The sequence below is a fragment of the Sardina pilchardus genome, chromosome 7 (assembly GCF_963854185.1).
Source record: "Sardina pilchardus chromosome 7, fSarPil1.1, whole genome shotgun sequence".
Lineage (NCBI taxonomy): Eukaryota > Metazoa > Chordata > Actinopteri > Clupeiformes > Clupeidae > Sardina > Sardina pilchardus.
Genome location: NC_085000.1, coordinates 6262241 through 6271699, shown reverse-complemented (window position 1 = coordinate 6271699; position 9459 = coordinate 6262241). Strand labels below are relative to the sequence as shown.

At 42.5% G+C, this 9459-nt stretch overlaps 1 long non-coding RNA gene across 2 annotated transcripts; it reads left to right on the top strand.

Annotated features, from left to right (window-relative positions):
• The first annotated feature begins 519 nt into the window (after nucleotides 1-519).
• Nucleotides 520-1155, top strand: LOC134087177 (uncharacterized). Of its 2 annotated transcripts, none has more exons than XR_009939807.1 (3): nucleotides 520-609; nucleotides 688-738; nucleotides 810-1155. It is a non-coding gene; the product is annotated as an uncharacterized LOC134087177 (long non-coding RNA). The 2 variants fall into 2 exon arrangements; XR_009939808.1 differs by having other exon boundaries at nucleotides 525-609; nucleotides 813-1155.
• The last annotated feature ends 8304 nt before the right edge of the window (nucleotides 1156-9459 follow it).

Here is a 9459-nt window from a genome sequence, read left to right as displayed (position 1 = left end):
CCAACACCTGCTGCCCTGATTAGCCTACCTGTGATAATCCATGTCTGCAGCACTCATTCCCAGATTGACACGAAATCACCATGGTTGATTGGTTGCAGCAGTGCTGCACTCTCTCTCCAAATTTCAGAACGTCTTGCCCATTTTGAAAGCCGTTTTCAGAAATGTGAAGTGGGTGGAGTTATGGGGTGAAGTGACTCTTTAAAATGAAGAACAAGTTGGATCTTTTCTATTTCAACACATACATGAATGTGTATTTGGAAGGAGCTGCCACTAGTTAAATACTTCATTAACTGATTAATACATTATCACACAGCCTTAGTGTGAGTTGTAAAGTGATTTAAAGTGAGTTGTAATAAATCTGTTGTCAATTCAATTCATGCCTTTGTAGCAGGACTAGGTTCATGCCCCTTTTAGTTAGCTTGGCAGTGCCCTTCTGAGTGGCTCTGGGCAATTGGAGGTGAGCCAATCAGTACGTGGGAGCGGCTATAAAGTCTTAGCTTTTATTTTGAAGGCCGACGTCGTAGCTCCATCGTATGCCTGACTCCAGCCTTCACCGCTCCCCGTATTGGCTTCACCGCTGGCCGGTTCCGTGTGTCCGCCGACTTCTCGGTAGGTGATTGAAGTATTGTGTTTGATGTTGGCTACGTTTGTATCATTCAGTGGGCTAACTCAAACATTGGGCTTTAGGAGTGCAGCTAGTCGCTGAACATGGGCCTTATGACTGACCACAGCAGAGCGGTAGGTCACGTTAAACGTTTTTAAAGTAATATGTAAACTTGTGTGGGTTTAATCGTATGTTCTTTGTGTAGCAGATCTCGGGCGTAACAGGGAGCGGCAACATCAAGGCGTCTTGGTCCCAGTTCCGACGAACGCTGCTGTTTTGTCTTGTCTTGTGTCTTGTTTTGTTTCATTCCATTTGTGAGTCGGCTGTGTTTAGCCGCCACGAAGTTGATTATCTGAAGTGACGACAGTCACCTCTACTGACTTTAGCGAACTCACTCTGGAGAGTACTACTGCTGTTAGCGAATCCACACTGGAGAGTACTACTGCTGTTAGCGAACCCACACTGGAGAGTAATACTGACTTGAGCGAACCCACACTGGAGAGAACTCATTCATGTTTTTAATGTAAATAAATAAGAGTTTATTTTTGGAACACATGCCTCTCTGGTTTTCTGTGACCCCGAACCTGTGTTGCCGTTAGCTTAACCCATTTTCAAGTCTCGTAGAACTCATATTCTGAGGGGAAGGGCCTCAGATGGCGTAGTCGTCATGTCAATTTAGCAAACCATCCACTTTGCCACACCTTTAATGTCAGTAAATTCAGTTCGATTGTTCCTGTGGGAATGACAGTTACAACACAGTAACAAAAATTATACTGTTTTGGGCCTGTACATTCAAAGTACTCTTGTTACTTGTAACTGTCATTCCCACTTGGCTTACAGTAGACATGCCATTAAGGGGAGACCACACAAGATAAATGATTAACAAAATATAATATTTATTAAAATATTTACATAAGTCAGCAAATGTAAGACAAAGCAAAGGAGTCATGCAAATCAGTATTGTCATGTAGTGCAAAGAAGGGATTGGGGAAATGGGTAAAAGAAAAGGGCTGCAGCCAGCCAAGACAAAACGGGCAAACAAACATCTGCCTGGTCCTTCAACTGATTTAAGTAAGTTTTTCTGAAGAAAAAAAAATAAGTTAAAGTGGAAGTATGAATGTGGATGCAGCCAGGGTGCGCACACACACACACACACACACACACACCTGACTAAACAAACAGAAAGACAGAATAGTTAAACAAGCCAGACTTAGAGTGGTACGCCACCATTTCAGCCAATTTAGCAAATACACCCTCAAAATCTCAGTCTTCTTCATAAGAGAAAGGTCCTTGAAAATTCACCAAGACACAACAGTTGTGCCAGATTTGACTGACAGTGCCCATCAGTGTGAGAGGTACAGGTGAGTCCCAGATGTGGTTGGCCTTAATTCGGCCTATTACCCTTTCCACCACTATCCTAAGACGTCCTATGGCAGGGCTATTCAATTAGTTTGTAATAGGGGCCAGTTCATGACAGGTATCACAACTGAGGGGCCGGAGAAATATCGATTGAAATATGAGTAATCACGTACAAATGTAGATAATAAACTACAACAGCACCAATATGTGTGTTCAAATGTTGCATTTTGCAAATGCATAATATCTTTTTTTTTTGTGGTTATTTTGTTGTATTTGTGTTTTGGGAATATTTCTGCCACGGGCCCAGACTACCACAGTGGTAGGCCAGCATTGGGAAGGTGACACTGGATCTATATTGCTAATATGTTGCATTTTGTAAAAGCATAATATTGTTTTTTGGTGGTTATTTTGTTGTATTTGTGTTTTGGGAATATTTCTGCCACAGGCCCAGACTACCACAGTAGTAGACCAACATTGGGAAGGTGACACTGGATCTATATTGCTAATATGTTGCATTTTGTAAAAACATAACATCGTTTTTTGGTGGTTATTTTGCTGTATTTGTGTTTTGGGAATATTTCTACCACAGACCCAGACTACCACAGTGGTAGGCATTGGGAAGGTGACACTGAGTCTACATTGCTAATATGGCTAATATGAAATCTGTGATAACATTAACAGCAATGGAAGCAGAGCTTTGCGAAGTAACTGATAGGTCCATACAATTTCCAATGGGTACAAACAGGTTTCAAAACAGTGTTCAAATGAATTTAATGTGCGTTATCGGTCGCATATTTAACTCTTATCAACATACTTGTACATTTAACGTCCCCACATTTAAATTGGACGAACGTGTTCACAAATCAATGTTACAGTACTTACAGTAGACTTGACATCAAGGCGATGGATGTGTAGGCCTATTAGTTTCACACTGAAACTATTTGCGTGGTGCAACCCGTTAAAATGTTACTAGCTCATATACTCCAACATAGTGGCAATTTACGTTGAAATTAAGCTAATATGTTTCACTCGTTCTAAACGTTATGTGCAATTGGCTGAGGTGCAATGGCTGCAAGGCTTCAGAGCGAGTGAGAGCATGCAACAGAAATGATGCCACCAAAGTTACTCCTATTTGCTCCAATAGCTACATTACGAGTGGCGAATGTTTTCGCAAGGATCTGCTTGGAGAGGACTTGGAGAGCACTACCGGTGAAATTTCATGCACTAAAAATGCTTCATGCTTTGAGGGAAACAACTTGGATTTGGCGCACGTCAACATGTTGGTGACGCTGCGTAAAAGCGAAGCAAGACACAAGTTAGTAATGTCTTTGCATGATACACAGTAACACAGTAGCCTACAACGGCAACGCACCGAACATTATTTTTAGGCGCTACTCGCAGTGTAGCCTATCGCTGTACCTCCATTATCGTGTTTTCCACCAGTTATTTACGCCTCTACCGAATATAAGGATTTGCTCATATAACATCATCAGCCAACACTTCAAGGGCCAGTACAAAGTATCTCGGGGGCCGGATCCGGCCCGCGGGCCGCTAATTGAAGAGCCCTGTCCTATGGCTTGTGTCTTCTCTGTGTCCTCTCTTGAGAATTGGGCAAAACGCTTAAAGGGTGGGATGATTAGCTTTGCTCCAACACCAGAGAGGAGGTCATCAATGACAAATCCTTTGTCAGCCATCACTTCATCACCAGGCTCAAGTAAGGGAAGGATTCCACTGACCTTTGTGATTTCTTTGTCGGAGATGCTTCCAGTATACAGTGGTGAGAAGAATGTCACCAGACCATTGGGCGCAACTCCGATCAGTCCTTTCAAGGTTGTCCTGTTCTTGTAATGGGAGAACGTTTCTGATTGCAGGGTGACGAAGACGGTGCTGCCACAGCAACCTCAGTGCAGTCCAGTATCACACGGACATCGGGACAGTACTTTTGGAATTTCCCAGGTAATGGTTACACGGCTGACAGTAGTAACGCTAACCTGGAACATATCAGCGATGACCTGCTCCTTCATGCCAACAGCTACTCTCATACAGTACATCAGAAACTCATCAATTAATGGCATGGTGCGAGGGGGACTGGGAGTGCTTTCGCTGTTGCCTTCACTTGCCCTCTTAGCTTTGCTCCAGTAGACCAGTCGAGAGGCAGATGGTGCAATGGATTCCCAGAAGATCTTAAACACACGCTCAGATGGAAATTTTGTGTAAAATCTGATCTGGTCATCTGAACCACAATAACGGCTGAAGAGGACCGGGGTTGGTAAGGCAGTCTCTAGCTGGGCTTCCAAGTCTTGGATGCAATTCATGCTATCCTCCAGCATACCTGTGGTGATTAAAGACAGTTTAGTCCTTCATTCAATTTAGTCAAATTATACATTATCTCTCATGATAAATTGTCAATTTCTATTTTAAGTTTTAACGTTTAAAGTTGATTAAACTACATACATGTTGGGACAGTCTTGCCATGGGTTTCATGAAATAAATATCTTTATGGTGAATATTATTGTAACTAGCATTAATAGGCTACAACACAACAACATAGCCAAGGAATTAAGCCAGCGATATGAGGTAAGGATTGTTGTTTAAGCCTTTAACTTAGCTGTGGCAAAATACTGACAAGCAGACATTTAAGAAGACACACCACACAAACACCACTCTACCATGAAGACATAACGTTAATGGTTAAATAAGGTGGGATTTCTTACCTACGGGCGGCGGCGTAGCATAATCATGGTCCAGTTTCAAAGCTTTCTTTGCTATTTCTTTCATCTCCACTCCCACCGAAGTTAAATACTGTCGTTTGTGGTACCGCTCATACACAGACTCCCTTGTTTCTTTAGAGCGGTAATCATTCCAGGGAAAAAGGCTTGGGACAGACTCTGGTTTCAAGCGGCGAACAGTGATCCCCAATACATAATCTTCAGGAACGAAGTGTCTGCTGCAAATGTACGTACTCCCCTTCTTAATGGTGAAATTTGGTCCTTCGTCCCGCCGAATAGCCTGAACCCATTTTTGTTTAGCTTCACCTTAACAGGGAAGGGGTGATACGACAGGTAGGCTAAGGCTGTTTTTGGGCATTACAAGAACAGCTGGGAACGCTACAAGAACTTTTTGTCGAAGCTTGTGCCATCTTTGTTGTTTATCCTGTTGCCGGCTTGCCGGTGAGGAAGTACGTTTACACTACGATTGCGTATTTCCGTTGCCAAATACGGAAGTTGTGTGAAAGGTCTATGGGCCTGGCCTGGTGCACTGGCCTCTCTATGATGCCAGCAACAGGCACCTGAACCTGGGTCTGCAGCAGAGTGAGGGGCACGACCTGAAGAAGGAGTGCAGTTCTTCAAGAAGCTCGCTGCATAACTGCAAGAGAAATAGTTATGACAGTAGAAGACAGCAGCAGTCCTAGATGCAGTCTGTGTACACACACACACACACACACACACACACACACACACACACACACACACACAATTTCATCATCCCCCTCCCACACACCCATTATTGTGTATGTGTAACAGCCTACCAACAAATTTTCCAAACTCACAAAATACCCCCCCCCACACACACACCATTTCCTCATCCCCCTCCCACACACCCATTTACCCAGGGCTGATACACACACAGACACTATATACCTCTTTAATTGCTACATTTAAGAGTTAAGAGTACTAGTTATGACAGTAGAAGACAGCGGCAGTCCTAGATGCAGTCTGTACACACACACACACACACACACACACACACACACACACACACACACACACACCATTTCATCATCCCCCTCCCACACACCCATTATTGTCTACAGATGGTACGGGTCGAGAATGCTCCTTTCTTTGCCGCACATCGGGAATCCCGAAGGTTCGGGACTTTGTAATTAAAACTGCAACCGCAAGGGGGCAACATAAGACCGCCCTAATAACATGAAGGTTCGGGTCATGCCGGAAAACACGGAAAAACCCAAAGACATCGCGCTGGTGACAAGCGGAGAAAAGACGCTCGGCATGTCAGATTGCAGTTGCTGAGTTCTCGAATGTTTTACAGCCTACCTCACAGCTCTCTCACGCGACGTAGCCTATAACTCAGTCAGTCCAGCAGAGATGCCAGAGCCAAAGTTTTGGTCAATGGAGAGGGAGAGAAATGCTCCACATATCCGTCTCATTTAATCCGTCTCATTTCATCCGTCTCATTTAATCATTAAAATGAAGGTGATGACTGGCGAAATTAATCAAACAACGTTTCAATAAACCATTGTTGAAATTAATGAAAATGGTTTTAGAAAATCGCCTATAGGCCTATCAGAAGGAAATAGCCGTCAATTCAACCTGAAAGACTCGATAGGCAACCTTGGATTAATTCATTAATTCATTACGGTTACAAGATCGCATTTCCGTGAGCTATTATTGTCAAGGCGAAGACGAAAGAGATGGACAAGATGGACATTTAGGCTACATTTATATGCTATAGGAATACTTAGAAATGTATAGGCTATTTTAAAACGGAGGCATGTTCATTTTAACCGGCGACGCTGGGTACATGTACCCAGCACTTGTTAACACAGATTTTGTCCCCACCACTTTTGACAACAGAAGGTACAACTGAAGGTACAACTACATATAGGTAGGCTAGTGAACTGGTTATAGACGAGTGTGGGGGAGGGGGAATGATCGCACAAGACAATTGCTCACCATGAAATGGATAGTCTCACAGACGGCTGTCGATTTTTAAATAGCCTACTACATCACTTGTGAAATCGGATTTAATATATAGCAAGTCCATAGACTTTGTTCATCCTATATTATATGCTTTTAAAATGAAATGTGCTGCGGGGAAGCATTGGGGAAGTCAGTGTAGGTTGTCCTGTAACAATTTGCCTCTTATTATAATCAAGAGTATACTGCCACTACGCACATAATAGCCTATAAGGTTACGGGCGGATGCGAGCAACCCCATGCAAAAGAAGGCCTTAAGTTAACAGACAGAAGGCCTGTTTACATGTCAAACATGCATTAAATCTAAGAAACGAAAAACACAAATATATATCACACTGTATTGTGTCGTAAACAGCTAATGAGTTTGTGGCCACTAGTGCGCAACTGCATTGCGCAGTGAGTTGAAGGAGGACCAACACTTATTAACACAAAGCTTTGTAAAGCATTAACAACCACCCCTCAAAATTCATTGTCCACAAGTCCAAACAATAAGTATAAAAATCCGACAATCCTAAACGAGATCTCCCAGAAACGAAAAACAAGTTTGTTGAGTATAGCCTAGTCCTTCCAACAATCTCAGCTTTTGCGTTTGTTAGATAAAAGGATCCTGTGCTGTATTCCAATAAGAAAAAATCATCCACAAGGTAGTTAATGCAGCATGCAGGAATCTATATATATATATACATATATATATATTTAACGCACAAAACGTTGTTAAGCCAGCTCCATACATAACAACAGCTGCCGCGCCATCTCCCCGGCCTCCATTTAAACTAAGGGCAAACCCATTCATTCGTTTTGGGCACGAATGAATGGGTTGGGAGCGTCGCCTGGCTGTGTCATCAGACTGCAATACAGTCGGTCTCGATGGGTTAAATGGCGCGCGTTACTTGAATTTTAATCTGAAGAAGACCACACGGTCGAATCGTCATTCCTTTGTGCTAAAGAAAAGAAAATAAAATAAAGAAAGAAGGATTTCAAGTGTGCAAACCTTTTTCCATTTTCTATGATTTACTCTTGTTCTGCACCGTGACCGGGGATGTGCACAAACTTTTTTACTACACTTGAATTTTAAACCAGCTCTTCTCTTACCAGTAGCCTTTATCCTATAGCCATACTTTAATAATCAGATGTTATGCTCATTTTTGTAGGTTACACCTCACCGGCAAGCACGCACGCTAATGCTGGTTTTGCACATCTACAATATAGGCTAATTGGCCAGGCTATACAGTATATAATAGCTTAGGACTGTATTTTGCCTTCGTGCAACTTTAGTTGTGCTCAATCTAAATTATTGTCAGTAAGGATAGGTCTATTACCAAATGGCGAACCTCGAACAATATTTAGGATATAGAGCCGTGTCCATTACGCACTACAGTTATTTTTTAGGCTATTGTTTTATTTGAGTGTTTTTGTCTACCATTTGCCTGATGAGCCAGACCCACATCAAGATGTAGGGTCTGGACACTCACCGTAGACAGGGCTCAATCGGAGGGGTGGGATAAACAGTTGTCTTTCAAATTCCCTCCCCGCAATAGGATAACGCTAAACGAATCATCTTCTTGTTTTCAAGTAGCAGGATGCGTTACTGTCGCAACTTCTGGTCGCATGTCAGTCACCATTATGTTAAGCCCACCCACTGACTCTATACACGCTGTGATTGGCCCGCTTTTATTTTCCATTTCTCAGCTCCTTAGCTCTACAGAGCGTTGCTAGACTGCCCCGCCAGCCAAATTACATTTGCTGCCGCTAGGGGCGTCTAGATTTCTAGGCTAGTCTACCATGGCAAACATAGTTGAAACGTTCGCTCTAAACGTATGTATTTCCAATCGGCTTTCACAATCAGCTACAGCTGCGCCGATGATCACCAGGAAAACTTGCAATGTCTATACAGAACTGCTGTCACTTCCCCGAGTCGCCAACGCAACATGCACAACAATATACCGATATTTAGCAAACACATGTATTTCCAGCTCTGAAAACCGATGAAGTCCAGATCTCAGTGGCCTCATAGCTGCCTGCAGCCATGCATAGTAAGCCTAATGATAGCCTAATAGTTATGACATTAATAGCCTATTAATGACCTCATGTCAGAATGTCACGTTGTTTAAAAAAAAAAAAGTTAAATACCGTCTAGTGGGGATATATCGGAATGAACAGCGGATACCAGCTGGGTTGTAAAACATTCGAAAACTCTGCAACTGCAATCTGACATGCCGAGCGTCTGTTCAATACAGAAGAAGACTTTAACTTATATTACTTAGCCTATATATTTCTTATAACGAAACGTGAAGAAAAAATACGAGGACTCACCATCTCGTTTCTCCGTGTTTCCCCCAATACCATGGCGACAAAGATAAATAAATATGATTTGACATTTAAGCTGATTGTTGTCAAATTTGATGATTAAATGAGATTAAAGAGTCGACTATTGACGGATATGCAGTCTTCATCATTAAATGCAGCTGAAATGCGGGTTGAAACTTTCTGCCACCTGGTGGTTGTTTGGGTACATTGCCTTAGCCTTAGGGAAAAGGTGCATTCTCAACCCATACCCACTGTATGTGTAACAGCCTACCAACAAATTTCCAAACTCACAAAATACCCCTAACTTTCTTTAATCAATATGGTGTAGGCTATGTGTAATAACATTAATTTAAAATCGCATAAATGCAAGCAAGCAAGCAGGCACACACACACACACACACACAGGCATGCATGCACTTGGCTTTTGTATTCATATTCATCGAGTTTTGCTTTCATGTTGTAACTTCAATA